This window comes from Microtus oregoni, unplaced genomic scaffold (assembly GCF_018167655.1).
Source record: "Microtus oregoni isolate MIOR12 unplaced genomic scaffold, Mior012 000009F_ref0000495, whole genome shotgun sequence".
Taxonomy (NCBI): Eukaryota; Metazoa; Chordata; class Mammalia; order Rodentia; family Cricetidae; genus Microtus; species Microtus oregoni.
The window spans coordinates 49,223,401-49,241,939 of NW_024543068.1; the positions used below are offsets into that span (position 1 = coordinate 49,223,401).

Genomic DNA, 18,539 nt, shown 5'->3' on the forward strand with positions numbered 1-18,539 from the left:
TTATACAATGAAACCTAATGAGACGCCATCCTGCTAGGACAAATGGAAGTAGTCGTGCACACCAGGAACACCCTGCTGCATTTACACAGGATCCAGGCACAGCGCACGGCCAGAAGACGTAGGTAAAGGAGGAGGATGGGAGAGTGACAGGGAACTCCTGACATTTTTCTTTTTAATATAATCGTGAGGCTCCTTCGACCCTAAGCCTACAAATCAGCTTGCTTCCCAGGAAACTAAGATTTCTCGTCCTCCTGAGAGTAGGTCCAGAAGAGGTGAGAAAAGCAATTAGACCAAGTGTCTGCCAGGATGGCACAGGCCGAGACTTCATTTTGACTTTTCCTTTTAAGTTCCCAAAAGCCACACACACACACACACCATAAAAATGATAAGAAGCAAAAACTAGGTAAGGAAGCTAGAAGTATTCTGGTCTGTATGGAAACTGGCCCTGCAGTGAGGGCCCTAGACGCGCTCTGGTCTGTGTGGACACTGGACCCGCAAGACCATGTTTTAGATGCTGGCCCCAGTCAACAGGGCTGTGTGGAGAAGGTTGTAGTTGATGAAGGTTCAGTCTCATGTCTGTCCCTTCTCTCCACTCTGCTGCCTGTGCCCCATGACAAGAGCTGTTCCACCCATCCCAATGCACCCTGAAACTGAGAGCAGAACAAATCTTTCTGCCCTTGATGTTGAACGTCACTAACACGAGAAGGAAATAAGACCTGAGAAATAGGTGATGATGAAAAAGAAGGGAAGGAGGCCGAAGGGGAATAAGCATTAAGAACAGGAACTGGAACTGGAGGGGAGAAAAGGTAATGGGTGAATGTTTTATATATATGCATGAAAATGTACGATGAAGCCCAAAATTGCAAATTAATTAGTATATATTAATAAAGAGCATTTAAAAACCAGAAAAGTAACAATCAAATTCTTTCCATATACTTATTTCTTAAGACTTTCTTTGGCAAACTATATAATTTTAAAGAAAAACTTTAAGCCTTAACTTAATTATTGACTTAGTTGTATATGTGAGAGAGGAGGGTGTGCACACACAGGCAAGTGCCCATGAGACCAGGGGCACCAAAATCCCAGAAGCTGCAGTTGGGATCCACCTGATGTGGGTGCGGGGAGCTGAAGGCAGGTCCTATGGAGGAGCGTATGTGTCTTCCATGAGCCTTCTCCCTAATCCCTGGGCCACATCATTCAACCACGACATGTAAGTCAAGAAAGAGGAGCTTGTGAAGAAAGAACTTTGCTGCGTATAAGACAAAAGCTGATGTACTTATGGAGCATATGTTCAGTCCAAGAAACTACTTCATTTTATCTTGAAGGAACCGTTCCCTCCATCTGAGATTGCTAGAGAGACCTGTGGATTGAGAGCCTGTTGTTTTTCAGACGGCAGCAGAACATTCTCCAGAGTTACCCACCTAGGGCGATGGTTCTCAAACACTCGCCACACGCAACATGAAGAGACACTGCTTCCAAATCAGTGGTCCTCACACACACGCACATTTATACAAACACACACACCAAAGGAAGAAGCAGCTGAGTCTGTGATCTTTCATTAAAACAAAAGACAACAAGTGAGTTCAAGGTGAGTTCGTCTAGACAGGGTTAGATAGTCCAACCCTGCTCCATGAACAAAAATGAACTGTTAGGTATAAATAAATAAAGTGTTTTCTATCATATACTCAAGGCTCTTTTCCACCTAGCTGGTATATGGATATCTTAATAATAAACTAACTTTAATAACCTTAATTATACCACACAGGGGAAACTACCTGACCTGGACTGATTCTTGTATAATAACTGTAACTGAGAGTGATAGATATATATGTGTGTATGGTTAAAAATGAAGACCAGCAAAGTTTTTGCCGTTTTCAATATATATTTCATAATCCTAACATTCACCCCAACCTGCAATCTGTTATATCAAACTGAAATAAATGTAACTGCAGACTGTCTTTAGAAAATAAGCAATTTAAAAGACATGTGTTCATTCCAACTTATCCACCAACTGTAATATTAAGTAAAATTATGTATGAGTCCCTACATCTGGTACCCAAGAAAGGTGTCTGACCCAGGATGCCGAATGTTTCTTACCAGCAGCCTCACTATTGCATCGATGAAACCAGAAGTCCATTCGACACGTTTCATTCATTCAGACCCAACTTTAATGTGACCCCTTAATAATATTAATTTCTCTTCTGTGGTGTACTTCATCTATAATTCAAATAAATTTGCTAACTCCCTTATACACACTCACAATATATTTAATATACATTTCTTCTCTTTTCTTTTCTTTTTGAGACAGGGTCTCTCTGTAACTTTGAAGCCTGTCCTGGAACTAGCTCTTGTAGACTAGGCTGGCCTTGAACTCACAAAGATCCACCTGCCTCTGCCTCCCAAGTGCTGGGATTAAAGGCGTGTGCCACCACCTCTCGGTTTTTAATCTACTTTTCAACAGACTATCTCACCATTGACACACCAATGACCCACTATGCTCACTCAGATCATTTAACAGGAGAAAAATTTTGGCATTTTTGTTTTATTTTTTTAAGATCCAATTTTATGTTAAAAACATTTTTCCTGCATGTATGTATGTGTTGAAGGGTCCTGCTGCTTAAGGTTGCAGTCCACCACGTCCGAACAACTCTCTGAGCTTAACACCAACATATACTACTAGCTCTAGATTCTCCTGTCCCATGGTTCACACTTGATGCACAGAATATGCTCCCCTCATGTTCACTTGATCACACTTCTCATGGGAGCGTTCCTTCACTGACCAATGGGTACAGTCAAGTTCCCTGTGCCGGTGCCACTTGTCACGGCCTGCACTGCTTAGGGATTGACCTAACTGGGCACAGAGAATGAAGGAATCACAGACACACATTTAGAAAAGCCGGGATTCAGAGAGCAACACACTGTGATGAAGACACACCAACAGCAGAAACCAGGGAACACGGGCACTGGGGTTATTGGCATGGCCATGCTCACATCAACGACACGTTTGCTCAGGACTTCACCCATTCCCACGCATACCAAATCAAAGTTTTTAAAGCTCTATGGCGTTGACAGTCGGGTAAAATTTACCATTCATTGCCTTATCTATGCAATTGCCAGAGAGTCAGTCCAATACCATCTCTAGATTTTTGTTCATAGTTTAAATGCTGAAAACTACAAAATTAATGAGTACCTAGTACCAGCTTCCTCTCAAAATACATCCTTTAAACAGTAACAATACGGCACTAAAATCACCCCACACCGTACGGAAAACTGTTTTTCAGCTCCCTCCTTCCACTAGTGATTACGCCAGGGATGGAAGTGCGAAGCTTCGCTCCTGAGAAAATCATTGCTTAAGAAGTAAGCACACCTGGCTCATTGCTGAGGTACTTAAACTGAGAATAATTTCTAAAAAGCTTTCAGATTCAGATGGAGTTGTATTTACAGCTCGTATACAGCACCTGTCAGTGAAGGCTTCCTGGTGATGCTGACCCCAGCCACATAAGCGCCCACACTATCAGTTGCTCCTCTATTTGCTAAGCTTTGATCAAGCGCCTCAGTGGTGCTGCTTCACAGAAGAAAAGCTTGACCCATAAAACTTTGCCTGGTGTTTTAGCAGCACCTCCTTCAACGGAAAGACCAGAATTTGTAATGGCACAGTATGGGAATGAGTGTCCGAGTACCGATGCACCTGTGAACAAAAAATTAACACTGCAGAAACTTCCTTTGAAAATGCCAGAGTTGAGTGTGTGATCCAAACATGTCTGCAACGGCTGCAAAGAGATTTTGAGTCACGTTTTTTCGGAAGTGGCTAATAACAAACTCATGATTCTGACTGTGACACAGAAAACGGAAAATGACGTGACCTTTTGGAGTGGATGGGTAGAACTTGAAAGAGAGATGATCTTCAGGAAGTTCATTCACGGCCCTAAGGACATTTGCTATGCTCTCCGGGCTGGAGGCTATTGGGCTGACTTCATCGTCTGGTTTGGCATTTTTTGGACCATATGCAAACAACACGCTTTTTGAAACAGATGAACGTTGCCAGCATTTAGGATTCTATGTTGATGTCCTTGGCTGCTGTAAAGTGACCCGACACAGTCTCCGCGGTACTCAGGTGTTTGGAGGAAGTCTCTTCCCTCATGCAGCAGCAGACAGCCATACACGCTGAAGCTCAGTGGAGCCTAGCCATGCCCTGTGATTATTGCAGCTCTGTCTGTCTCTGTATAAACACTGTTGAGGAAGGAACTCGGCTTCTAAGGGATTCTGGTTTCTAGGTCTTTATTTCATCATTTATGGGTTTACATCAGCAGGTGGCTTAGATTGCAATATTGCAAATGCTACTCATATTCTTGAGTATGTGTTGAACACACCCATGTTCTGCAGTATGTGGTCATCTACAGTTAACCACATGGTATGTATGGTCTCTTATTGTTAATTCTCCCCTTTATTGGAAAAACTTTATTAGTTTAATTATTTTTCCAAAAATAAATCACACATTTTGCTATGAAAAAAAATCATGAAAAAAAAAAGAAAAAGAAAAACAGCCAGAAATTAAAAAGAAGAAGAAGAAAGTTAGCTGTAAAAGAAGCTGCATCCTGGCAAGGAGACTCGTGAAAGCAGTCCTGGGGGAGCTGACTACATGGTCCTTCATCTTGACTTAGCATTGCATCTTTCATACAGAAAATTTGAAGTCTTTACTGTTAAGCTGACATGTATCTAGATACTAAGACAGTGACATGCTCAGTTTGAGTCAGGACTGTTTGAAAGCAAACTGTTTGCAAAGCCATACTTTAAAATACCTGGTAAAGAGAGGAAACACTGCCAGGAGGCAACCAGAATGCAGAAAAGCATAAAGGCTTCCCAGCTTAGGCTAAGGGCGGCTTCTACTTTGCCACACTGTCCCCAGCGCTGGTGAAAGTGCGGGCCCCCTCCTGCGTGGGTCTAGAGGCCTCTATGGAAACATCAGCAGAGGGCAGGGCAGGGAAGCTGGTGATCAGGCAGTGGCTCATGTGTAACAGGTCATGATGAGAACACTTGCCTAGCGAGCATGAGGCCCAGCTTCTCTCCCTCAATAAAACAAGAAACAGAAATGAAAGCAGATCATTTGACCTCGGACAGACCATCTCACTGATCCCGATGTCTTTACTGATGAAAATCCATGGAATTTGAGGAGATTAAAAACATGCATGTCAGGCACGGTGGTGTAAACCTGTAATCCCATCACTACAGAGGCAGAGGATCTCTGTGAGTTTGAGGCCAGTCTGGTTTACGTAGCAAGTTCTGGGACAGCCAGCACTACACAGAGAGACCCTGTCTCAAAGCAGTCAGGGGAATAAGTATTTGTATGCATTTTTAAGTGAAAACACACATTAAAAAAAAACATAAAGGGGGCTGGAGAGATGGCTCAGTGGTTAAGAGCATTGCCTGCTCTTAAGAAGGTCCTGAGTTCAATTCCCAGCAACCACATGGTGGCTCACAACTATCTGTAAGGAGGTCTGGTGCCCTCTTCCGGCCTGCAGGCATACACACAGACAGAATATTGTATACATGATAAATAAATAAAATAAAAAAAACATAAAGTAGATCTTTTAATTGATATAATACCTAGTGAACAACATTCTAGCTTCATTCCGTTGCTGCGCTAAGACATTCTGAGCCAGGCGGCTGAGGGTAGAAAAGGCTTATTCCAGCTCATGATTGACAGTCCATCATTGAGAGAGTCAGGGCAGGAACTCAAGCAGGAGCTTGAAGCAGTAACCACGGGGGATGCTGCTAACTCACTCCTAGACTCCCGCTTAGCTAGGTTCTTACACAGGCCATGAGCACCTGCCCAGGAATGGCGCCCTTCACACAGTAGTTCCGGCCTTCTTACAGCAGTTAGCAATCAAGGCAGTGAACCGCAGACATGGACGCAGGCCAATCTGATCTGGCCAGTCCTTCAGTTACAGCTTCCTCAGTTGCGGCTTCCTTTTCTAGTGATGTAGGTTGTATCAAATTGACAGTTAAAGCCACAGAGGCAAATATAGTGAAAGTCTGGTTCTCTTTAGAATCTTCCCCTATTCCAAAATAGGGCAGATGAAGGACAATTATTATTGGCCAGCTAATGAGAACCAGGGAGTGCCAAAGATGTGTTTAGTGTTGCTGTGTTCTGAGAATATTTTAAAAATCACATACCGAGAATAAGGGTGCACACCTCCAAACCCAGCACCTGGGAGACTAAAGCAGAATCACCGTGAATGAAGTCAAGGCTAGACTAAGCTACGTGACACGTTCAAGAGAGTATGGGCATTAAAATGGAAGATCCTGTCTCAAAAACAATAGGAGATAGATAGATAGATAGATAGATGCTTGAATAGGTAGATGGATAAAAATGCATGCCTATGGCAGATGAGACAAAAATAAATCAGAACACTGTCATAAAGAACGGAAAATAAGGGCCTGAACCACGCCAAGTAAAAAAGCATAATGCATACCAGGTGGTGATGGTGCACACCTTTAATCCCAGGCAGATCTGCAGAGGCAAGCAGATCTCAGTGAGTTCAAGGCCAGCCTGGTCTACAGAGTGAGTTCCAGGACAGTCAGGCTGTACAGAAAAACCCTGTCTCAAAAAAAAAAAAAAAAGAAATCAAACAAAAAGCATAATATGGCGAGCTGACCAAAAAAAAAAAAAAAAAAAAAAAAAAGTGAGAAGCGAGTTAGACTGCAGGTGTTCGCTTAAGAAAGCCCATGAGAGCCACACAGAGCAGCCAGCATCTCTGACCCCAGGACTGGGTCAGCAGAAACTGGCAGATCCCTTCCAGGTAGCAGGCCAGCCAGCCTAACTGAAACACTGAACTGCAGGCTCAATGAACACCTTGTCTCAGAAAATAAGGTGGAATACAATCAAGGAAGACGCCCCAAGTCCACCTCTGGCCCCCCACACACATGCACACACAACAGCACACACACACACATCTAAACGCATAAACACAGAAGCCAGAGTGATCACGGTAAAACTTACATGTAGTAAATGTTTTGAACAAGAACACTATTTTTCAGAGAAGAACTGCATATGAGGTAGTGAGAACAGGAGAGGGCAAGCCTTTGGAAACCATATAAAACAAAATCCACAGCACTTCACTGGGTCTCCTGAGAACTGGCTCACACCAGTCTTATCCTGTTATTCCCTATAAACACCATTTGACATATATACAATAAAAGCCATCTCCAATTTCAGCAGCTGAGATACTATAAATTCTGAAAAAAAAATAATTTATCTTAAAATTAGCAGGGCTGTGAGTTGCTTTTTAGAGAATGAAAAAATCCAATTAAATGATAACCATTAGCAAAGAGAAGCTTGTAAACTTTAAGTTTCAATAACCCACAGATTTGAATTTCAACACTGTGCTATGCCTTCCTAATTTAATGCAGAAGGCATGACCACTGGCATAAGAGAAGCGAAAGGCAACGTGGATTTTAACCCAACAGTGCGGCAACTTAAACACAGCAGGTGACCTCAGCCAGGTATTTACCCAGAGCCAAAACAAAGCAACTGGAGGATTCTGAACTAATTTCATCATAAACATACTTACTTACAAAGCTATATTTTTAATTAGTAGAGAGTATTACATAATATTATAATAATATTTCTAAAGGCTGTAAGGAATACTTATAAAAATATGAAAATATTGTATTATTTATCATTTGGGTCATCTGTAAAATGGACTTTATAAAAATAAAATAAAGTTTATAATGGGAAAACTCCCTCATTCCAATGTGAAAAAAAGGAGGAAAGAAAACACACAAAGGCTAGCAGGATGGCTCAGCAGACGGTCCTCAAGACCCAAGTTCAACCCCCCAGAGCCCACACAGGGAAGGAGAGAATACACTCCCTACAGAACTGTGTTACATGGCCCTCCACACACAAATAAATAAGTAGATAAATGTAACATTTAAAATTAAAGGAACAAGAGTAAGAGAAGAAAATAAGGTAACAGGCAGAACCTAGAAAGGCAAGACCCCCAATAAACGAGATGAGGCAGAAGAGCAGTGGGAAGACACCCGGAGAAACAGGAGACATCCGTGAACGACAGCTCTGAAATGACGAAATGAGCTTTTGCTCCCCACGGACTCCGCCTGTTGCGTGTGAGCCCACACCTGGCACGCTTTCTTACTCAGGCCTCCTGGTTATCAGTCAATAGCCAACGTAGGATATTATTTTGTAATAGTCCAAAGGGCTATTAGGGGTCAACAGTGAGCGCAACCTTTCTTTTGTGTGTGTGTTTTGTTGTTTTTTAAGATCATGCTTCCAGGGCTGGGAGACAGCAAGGAAAACCTTGTCACGCGAACAGCAACTGCTGAGCTGAGATCCCCAGAACCCAGGTAAGAGTCCAGTGAGCTCGGCGGCCTTCCTGTGATCTCAATGGGCAGGGAACAGAGACTGTTCCTGGGTCTCTGGGGCAAACTGTTACCCCATGAGCTGTGGGTTCATCAAGACCCTGGGTGAGCTGAAGAGAAACTGAGTAAGACATCCACTGTCAACCGTGGGCCTGCACACGTCCAACAACACACACACACGTATGCATACACAAGTGAACACATGGATGCCGCACACACAGAACACGCTTCCAGGTCCTCATGATAATCCTATACTGAGCTCTGCTCTTAATGCTTCAAAATTACTATACGCCTCATTAGATTAAAATTGCCTCGAGTGAATATAAAGTATCAATTCGAATTCTTAGAAGAATTGAGATGAGGGTTTGGTCAGGGCTTTGAGTGGAGTAAGGTTTCTCCAATCACAGACCACAGACACAGAGGAGAGGGAAGTGTTTCTCAAAAAAGACAGACTAAAAAACTGTCAGGGAATCAGCAAAGTTATGCCAGCCCAGGGACTGATAGAACTTCTCATAAAACGAGAAATATAAAAATTAGAAACACAAACTCCTACAGCAGGGAAGGACATTAAGGTTCTGATTAGTCTGTCAAAAATAAAACCTGTCCAAAGCATAGTTGGAAGATTTGGAAAGGTGCCCAGGGCCCGTCCACGGCAGCTGCAGGTCTGCGGGGAGCTCACGCAGCAGTGGCCAGGCTCAGTGCTGGATAACATGCAAGCCAAAGGAAAAGATTTATGCAGTTTACGGCAGAAGCAACATAATAATAATAATAATGAAAATAAAAAGCCTCCTTTGTTATATGACTGGGATGGCTGAGGGACTGTGGACTTACAGCACGATTGCATGGTGCCCACACCTGCAAACGCGGGCAGTAGTTCTGTAAGGACAACAAAGGTCAAGGTGGAAATAGAACTTAAATAAATGAATAGGTAAACAAATACAGTCAACAGGCCACAGGAAAAAGGAGCTCACGTTGTGAAGCCTGAAGACCAACGCAGATGGAACACAGCACTACCCAGACTCCAGTGTCTGCTGCAGAGAAAGGCCAAGGATTATAACGAGCCTCTGATGGGAATGGGAGCATATGGGGCTGGGACGCTAGAGAGGCTGCCCTCCACATGAACGCTGAGCCTCTGATGGGGACGGGAGCATATGGGGCTGGGACGCTAGAGAGGCTGCCCTCCACATGAACGCTGAGCCTCTGATGGGGACGGGAGCATATGGGGCTGGGACGCTAGAGAGGCTGCCCTCCACATGAACGCCTTCTCATTGTCACATACTTGCTCATACAGTAGAGGATACTGCTCAAGATACCTGAGAAACTTCAAAACCTGTAAAATTTTAAACATACGATGCCCTTAAGTTACTGTATCTATGTATTTATCAAAACACTCAGAATTACTTGTGGAAGCACAAAGCAGTGTAAAACAGTTTTTAAGAACGCTTTAACGAACATCCATGATGAAACACAATGATCCCAACTATGTAATGCCAAAAAATATGAGATGGAGACAGCATATCACCAGATTATCAACATTATTTTCCATATACTTGATCACTGAGATAAAACGGCTTTCTAAGCAGTAGAGTACAGCAGAACGAGGCATTCTACTACTGTGATGTGAGACTCTTTAAACATGAGGGGACCGGACTTTAGGGGCTGGAGAGAGTCTCAGCTCTTAAGAGCATGGGCTGTTCTTTCAGAGAACCAAGGTTCGATTTCCAGGATCCACATGGTGGCTCATAAACATCGTAACTCCAGTGCCAGGGGATCGGATGCCTACTTCTGGTCTCCATGCACATGCAGTCAAAAACACTCTTACACATAAAGTAAGTTTTTAAAGTCACTATTATAAAACTTGTGATTAATACAGTGTGTGTCCATTAGAGAGAGAGAGAGAGAGAGAGAGAACAGAGAAAAGTTGTGGTGGTTTTTTAATATCTGTGAGTTCTTTAAAAGGTAAGTTATTCAAAAAATGAAACCTAATACCCATTGTGGAAATATTTTCTTTGTATTTTAATAAATAAAGCTTGCCTAAAGATCAGAGTGCAGAGCTAAGCCACTAGAGGCTAGGCACACACACCTTTAATAATCCCAGGACTGGGGAGACAGAGGAAGATGGATCTCTGGTAGTTCAAGGCCACCTTGGGCTACACAAGATTGAATCTGTCTAAAAGAGAAACAGAGCTCCCACAAAGGTGATTCCAGCACTTGGATCACATGCCTTTAACCCCACCTCTAGGGAGGTGGAGACAAGAGTGATATGGCTGGGCAGACAGAGGAACAGGTGGGAGGAGTCAGGAGCTTAGTGCAGTCTGAGGCAGCAGTCGGTTTGAGGTTGTAGTCGAGGCAGTCAGTCTGAGGATTCAGTTTGAAGATGCAGTCTGAGGTTTCGCAGAGAGCATTCAGTCTGAGGATTCGAAGAGACAGGATTGCCCCTACAGTCTGAGCATTGGTGAACGTAAGAACTCCCTAGTGGCTGACTGTTCTGCTCCTCTGATCTCTCAGCTTTCATCTCCTCATGTCTGACTCTGGATTTTTATTATTAAGACCAATTACAATTCATGCTACAAACCCTCCTCTTAATAGTGGATTAGACTTAGCTGCCTTCTTCTAGCATAAAAAAAAAAAAGCAAATACCCTGTTGTTTTGTCGTTCTGATTCTAGTCAAGAAAAGAATGGCTTCTTACAGGCGTTCCTGTTTTTATGCAAGCCCTTTTACACACCATTCTTGCTTTTATGCAAGCCTGTCCTGCGAAGAAGTAAGACTATATGCCAGGTCACAGAGTCCCCCAAAAAACACCAAGGAATCCAAATTCATATGCAAAAGCAAAGAGTCTTTATTCAACCTCGAGCTTGGACCTTCAGTGTGCCCAGCATAGCAGGACAAGATCAGAGTCTAAGCTTAGTTGTGGTGGGGTTCTTATCATAGCAGAGGTTGGGGTAAGGGTTCTAAGGTTCAGGACCCCTGATTGACATATGTTGCCATGTGAACAAAGTGAGAAAAGCATTAGTTGGGAGCCAGAGTGCTCACAGTGAATAAAAAGAGCATGGGGAAGTAGTGGGTGTGTCTCAGACACAGCCCAAGGCTTTACTACCAATCCTCAGCAGCCGCTGAATGCCGCACAGGGGCATGAAGGAATAATATGAGCCTTGAATATCATATCCCGCAGCCAACAGCATGAGTGTGCTGAGCAAAGACGGAAGCACCCGAAAGAAGCACAGGCCCCTGCGTGAAGGCGCTCACACCAGGCACACACAGTGAAGCCTGGTATAAAACCTCTACCACAGGGAATCAGCACAGACAACTGAGATGGGATCACCTTGTTTTCTGGTCTCATCACTATTAAAGACAGTGTGCGCAGTTCCAAGTGGTAAACTAGATAAAACTAGTTTAATTTAAGTCATCTGTGGTCAAAATGTATTCTAAGCCATGTTGGGGAGAAAGGCTTTCAGAGGGAGAGGGAAGGGATGATAGAGGGTAGTGAGGGGTGAAATTAACCAAAATTCATATTATATACATGTATAAAACTGTCAGAAATTATTGAAAAATATGACCAAGGATAATACTGAAAATGTTAAAGAAATTTCACACTTGTGATTGTGCTCACATGAAGTTCTCGTCGTACTTTCAAAAAAGACCTTTAAATTCATAAATCATGCTTCTACACCAATTTCTACAGTGTAACAGTTGGGCTGCGTTAGTTTTTAATTGTTCACATCTCCATACCCAACTGGAATAAACTGAAGCCCAGGGAAAAAATAGAAAGCCCACAAATTTGAAGAGTGTGTGAATATGCACCCTGTCATACTGGAAAAGTCGGGGAAAATATTAGAAAATGATCCAACCTGCCTCTCGTTCTTCAGCAGGCAATCCTTTCACGTGGATAAACATCTGTGGAGCACCTGATAGATCCCAGACATCACACCATGCTGGGAGAACGAAGGCATATCAGGGCCTCTAACCAATACTCAGGGTTACGCACTGGGCCTCTGAAATGTTCTAGCCTTGTGATGGGGTAAGAGAGACATGAAAATAAAGTAAAGGGCAAAGTAAGAAAGGAGACTGGCAGTCAGATGCCAGAGAAAAACAAACTCCACCCATTCTGGACTCTTCCGTGGTCCTCTGACACTCACAGAACGTCTGAACATCCAAACAGCTGTCAACAAGCTAAGGAGCGCCAGTGGCCTCCTGATACATGCAAACTACCTCCTGATTGCCATCCCAACTCTCTGTTCCCATGGGACAGAGAAGGCCAACTGCTCAGGTTAACGCCTGAGCAGACCTGGCCTCATCTCATCTGCTCTTTCAGGGTCTCGTCATACACCCAACACTCCATCTTCTCGCTTAACCACTTCTCCTGCTTTTCTTCATCTTGGTATTCTGCATCCCGCAAGTCAGCAGAGATGACAGTGGACCCAGCACTCGGGGCTGATCCTGTGAGCCTGAGTTAGATGCCCCACCCCCCCGTGCTCCTGCAGAATCCTGCAACTCCTCTAGCATGGTATCATTCCCATCCTAATTTCTCATCTTTATCTTCCATCAGCTACACAGTCTGTGAGAGCAAAGACTCATTCATGCGACACTTCAGCACCCTGTCCTTGAATGGCCGATGTCTGACATCTCTTTGACCAAGAGGCGGAATGCTTCCTATAATTTATTACTAGTTTTTAATTACTTTATTAAGCTGACCTCATAATTTCTTGTCCATATAAGCTATCAAAAATCATATTTTGAGTGGGATAGATGTTATATATAAATCATGGAAAAAGGGGTTGTCCAAGAAGGCACTTAGCTTAATTCTTTAAAATGATGGGGTTTTCGTTTTGCATTTGGGGTTTTCATTTTGTTTGGGCTTTGATAAGATCATGTGACATAGCTTACTTGGGTTTTCCTTTAAAGTTTTTTGCAAATGTTTTCTTATACTTTGATTTTTTTAATAGTTTTATTTTTAAGTTCGTATGTGCATGTTTCCATTAGTCCGCCTTTGTGAAGATATGCAACTATCGGGGTGCCCACAGAGGCCAGAAGAGGAACAGGAGTTGCAGGGAGTTGAGTCCCTCTCACAGGTCTGGGACCAGGACTCAGCTTCTCCATTAGAGCCAGAAGCTCTTTTATCTAACCTGAGGCATCTCTCCAGGCACTGCTTTGAGTTTTCATTTCTTGGTTGGTTTTACTTTTAGAAGGGGTTCCACTATGTACCCCAGGTTAGCCTTAAACTCACTATGTAACCTAAGCTGGTCTCAGAGTCACAAAGATCCTCCTGCTGTGGCCTCCTAAATGCTGGAGTTAGGGGATGCACTACCACATCCTGGAAGAAAAGGTGACAATTTCTAACCCCAACTCTGAGGGACTCAAAGAGTCCCTGATGCGCATGTGCATGGCCTGAAGTGAACAGGCACAGAAAGGTAGCTAGGAGCCCTCTGATGCCTTCAACATAGCTACTCTGCTTATCTTTAAAGGATGGGATTCTAAGAAAGATTTTCTTTGTGAGAAATTCAGTACATAAGAATGGGAAGGGAAGGGGGAGTTAGAGCCCCTGCTGTAAAAGGATCAGCGGTGGATGAATGTTTGCAGAGTAATTCAAGTCCTAATGTCTTCCATATTTTCTCATTACACTAAATTCATCTCTGTCAGGTTTATGGGTCTGTATTTGAGACAAAATGAGAAATACCATTAGAATGCAGAAATATACCAGCAGAGGGAAAAGAACTTAGGTTCCGAGGAATATATTTCTGGTCTCATGCAGCTATTTCTAAATGTACCTATCTTTACTATACTTAATGGCATTGTTTATATACAAATCTTCAAGTTAATGAGTCATAATATACAATGCCAGGATGATCTAATTGAGCAACAGAACAGCCCCACTGTAAATGCCAACTGCAGCTGTTTTATATATTGCAGATAAATAGCCCATTGCACTAAAGACGGGAAAAGGTCCACCAAACTCACGTCTCATGGGAAGTTTCAGTTACTTGGCAATCAAGAAACACCAAGGGAACAGGCAAGTGAAACTAGGAGTGGTTCATCATTTAACCTTCAAAAAATCACGGGGAGGGGATCGGCATGCTGGGGCACACTGAAGTAACGGCGGAGATGGAATCCCCCCCACCCTGTGCACGACACAGTGCTGAGGAATGGGAGCCAAGGAAACACCTGCAATCCAGGCTGAGCTCTGCAATGTAACAGTTAGGTGGATCGGAAACCCTTGGAGCTGAACACACATAATTATGAGATCTGCTGAGCCGAGAAGGCACCAACCTAATATTCCTCTCTTCTGGGAAATCTCAGGAGGCTCCTGGCTGGCAGAGCCCTCTTCCTCCTCCTGCTCCTCTGGCTCTCTACCCACACCTGTGTCTGACACCCAGCCCTGTCGGCTGTCATTCTACAGGGATGTCCACTCCCGCGTGCCCCCAAGACTCATGGCTTTGTCTACAGCCTGACGTTCTTAGAGTTTTCCTGAGCATGTTCGAGCACTAGAATAAAATTATAAATGTATCTTGGGTGTTTATTTAATTGTAGATGAGGTTTTTATCACTACCCATTTACAGTATCGATAAAAAGTCAGCTTGGTATGATTTGCAGTAAATGGCAGACATTCCTTCCTATGACAGCCAGAAGAATAAGGAAGTGAACCAGCAGATTCCATCATCTGGCAAGCCACCGACCTGCCTGATAATGACAAGGCTTGCATGTGTCACTTCTAAAGAAGATGCCTGGCTACTCCTAGGTCGCCCCTTTTCCCTCTTCCCACAGCCAGCATGGAACTAGAACTAAGAAGACCTGGATGAGTTGCACCAGCCCAAGAAGCAGGCAATGAATGTCATGTGCAGATGTTGGCCTCTCAGGGAAGAAAAGCCCTCCCTGGGGACCAGGTCGCCTACCTTCTGTGTCCCAGCATCCCCATCACTTCTGATGGCTGCTGCTGCAAGGTCAGCACACTCGAAAGTGACCTACACCTCTAATGATGATACTGCTCCATTTTATTGATCTAATCTTTTCTTGGTACCCATAATGATTTAATAAAAACACACATCAAGGATCTGATTAGATATCATGGGAGCAAGAAACACACTTGGCAAGCCTTCTATTACACTCCTACTTTCAGTAACAAAGACAAATGCAATTTCATTAATCAAAAATGTAGCGCAAATAATAAATAAAACTTATTTATTAACTTATTTCATACTAGCCACCAGAAAGGTTATTTTCATCTTAACAGCCTAATAGCCCTAAGAATAATTCTCTAATTTCCCCCATTTTGTAAGAAACTCATTTTTATTGTCTCATCAACATCAAATGATACTAGTATTATAATGGCTATTACAATAAATGGCTTAGAAAGAAAATCCAGTAATAATTTGATAGGTTTTGGTGAATATATGAGCTAGATAAAAATATATGAGCCATATATAAATTTGAATACATTTAAATTAATATCCATCAGCTTTGAATAATGAAGTTGTTCAGAACCTAATGTAGCTTTGTTCTGAGGAAAAAAAATCATCCAAAGACCTTTACTAGCTGAGTAACTTATTAATTTTAAAATAGTTATTTTACTTCTCCATAGCAAGCAAAAACAGTCATAATGAAATCACAGATGAAAGTCAGTTATAGAAGACATTAGATGAAGTTAGGGATAAGAGAGATGACTCAGTGGTTAGAAGCAGCAGGACCCCGGTTCGACTCCCAGCACTCACACGATGGCCTGTAATCTTCAGTAATTCCAGTTCTGAAGGACCTAATGTAGGCACCCGGCATGCAGTACAATAGGAATGGTGCTTTCATTGTGACAATGGATACAGTGAGGATTGTTTTCAGTTTTCTTTTCTTTTTTTTTTTTTTTTTTTTTTTTTTGCTTCAAAAAGTGACATTTATTCAAAGAGAGAAAAAAACAAAAAACAAGATATCCATCCCTTGGCTCCCTTCCCTCCCCCCTCCAGCTGTTCCTCAGTCCCCCAGGACTGGACCCTGGCTATGGCCAGGTAGCAGGACAGCCCCTCAAATGAGGTCAGCAACATTGAGGGGCATCTCTTTAATGGAAGTGTTGTAGAATGTCTCGATGTCTCGAAGAGTCCTCTTGTCCTCTTCTGTCACCATGTTAATGGCCACACCTTTACGGCCCAAGCGACCGCCACGGCCAGTTCTGTGGATGTAGTTTTCCCTGATTGTGGGAAGGTCGTAATTGATGACTAGGGAGACCTACTGCACATCAATGCCTCTGGCCTAGGTCAAGAAAGATGGTAAGAGCTGTCAGAAGGTAATCTACCCAGACTGACTAGGCGTACATGTAGGCAACCAAAGGCAGGCAAAGGCAACAAGCAACCCTTGTTCCCCAGACCTCAGGTATGCCAGATTTTCTTCCAAGTTGCTACGTTCCTGAAAGGGGCACTGGTCAGCCCCTTGGAGAGGGAATCACCTTGGATAATGGTTTTCATTTTTAATAAAGATAGTGATTCATTGTGAACAAAATCAGTCAACGTCAGTTTCCGAGAAGTTGTGCCTAAATCCCCAGACTCTAAAGAAAGTCTTAGTTTGTTTTTTATTTATTTATAAATAAATAAATATAAATATATAATTTATTTATAAATAAACAGTGTTCTCTCTGCCTAGGTACCAGAAGAGGGCATCAGATCTCATTACAGATGGTTGTGAGCCACCATGAGGATGCTGGGAATTGAATTCAGGACCTCTCGAAGAGCAGCCAGTATTCTTAACTTCTGGGCCATCTCTCCAGCTAAAGAAAGTCTTAATTGAGAATTAATTAACTAATTAAAAGTGAAAGTTGTAAGTAACTACTTCATTGCAAGATCAATGAAACAAAAGTTTCAGATTAGTAAAGAATATTTAGTGATATCTAAAATATCCTACCACTGTATTAAAGAGAGTAAAACAAAATACATGGCATTGTAAGTATCTCATTGAAATGCTACACCGAACCAAGGCCTGACCCTAGGAACAGCCTGTGGCCTGGGGAAGCACTGCTCAGCTAGGTACCTTCCTGTCAGGCCCCACTCCAGCAAACCTGAGGCAGAAGGAAAGCACCAAATGCTCCAGTGTCATCGGCGAAACTGAAAGACAGTCAACTCCGCAAACATGAATGCCAAGTGTTTTCAAGTGCAGAGAGCAGTGACACAGGAAATCTCTATGCGACATCGATTAGTAGGACGACGTAACTGGGGTTGTCTGTGGACTTGGTGAGTGCAGAAGACCCTAACTAACCACGCTGTCCTTTCAGTTTCTCGGTGACCTAGATCTTGAAATTTCAGTCGGAAACAAAAGGCCAAAAGACACGCGCACTCCAAAGCACTGTGCCCTTTTCGCGGTTTCCCCTTTCCATTTATTACCTGATCTTTAAGCACTCAAGTAGGAGCCCGAAAGACTCAACAGTATGTACCAAATATAAAATTATCACTGCCAGAAAATCAACGTGACCTTTCAAGCACCACGTTTCCTGCAATCATTTCGTTAATACTGGAAAAACATTTTTCAGTGTTCGAGGCATAATCTTCATGTACAATACTGCCAGCAAATATAAAAGCAAATACAGAGCAAAGTACTTGAAAATCAACCCTCCTTTTAAATCCAAACTGCAGCTGAGTTTAAACGACTTCTGCTTCTGCAGTACTTTGCCTACTGAACACTCGAAACTCCATTAATATGCTCTACTTTTCAGATACCGTCTTACTATAACTGCCACCAAACAACCCTGTCATCTCCTGCAACTGACAGGTCCTACTTAAAACAACCTGATGTTCAACTTGGTCACATTAATATGAGAACAAAACTCTGTACTGTTGGACTAGGGATATGACTTGGTGATAGAGCACTTGCTTGCTCATCTCTGCAGGAACGAAGCAGAACACATAATAACATGCACACTCCAAATAAGTAAACAAACAAACAAATAACCAGTAAAGTATATGTTAGGCCAAGTGCTGACTTGGCACTCTCTGTGAATTAATAAGATTCATAACCTTAAGGCACTAGCCCTAAACAGCATATTTTCTAACCAGTCAAACCCTGAGTCAAAAACACTCCAGAGATGTGCTAATGAGAGGCTCAGCGGATACAGGTAAGCCTGATAACCTCAGTGGGATCCCCAAAACTGACGTGCTGGGAGGAGAAACCACTCAAGTGTCCTCTGAGCTCCTTATGT

General features: G+C 42.9%; 1 protein-coding gene, 1 long non-coding RNA gene, 1 other non-coding gene and 1 pseudogene across 7 annotated transcripts in view; 2 read left to right on the forward strand and 2 right to left on the reverse strand.

The window, feature by feature from the left end:
* Positions 1 to 18,539, reverse strand: part of Immp2l (inner mitochondrial membrane peptidase subunit 2) — an 815,636-nt gene that overhangs the window by 774,422 nt on the left and 22,675 nt on the right. The gene's annotated exons all lie outside the window — the stretch shown is intronic.
* On the forward strand, positions 43 to 4,168 carry LOC121452162 (annotated as a pseudogene).
* Positions 8,284 to 14,878, forward strand: LOC121452335. The gene is made up of 2 exons (XR_005974841.1): positions 8,284 to 8,361; positions 14,285 to 14,878. It is a non-coding gene; the product is annotated as an uncharacterized LOC121452335 (long non-coding RNA).
* On the reverse strand, positions 16,667 to 16,806 carry LOC121452657. The gene has a single exon (XR_005974901.1). It is a non-coding gene; the product is annotated as a small nucleolar RNA SNORA67 (small nucleolar RNA).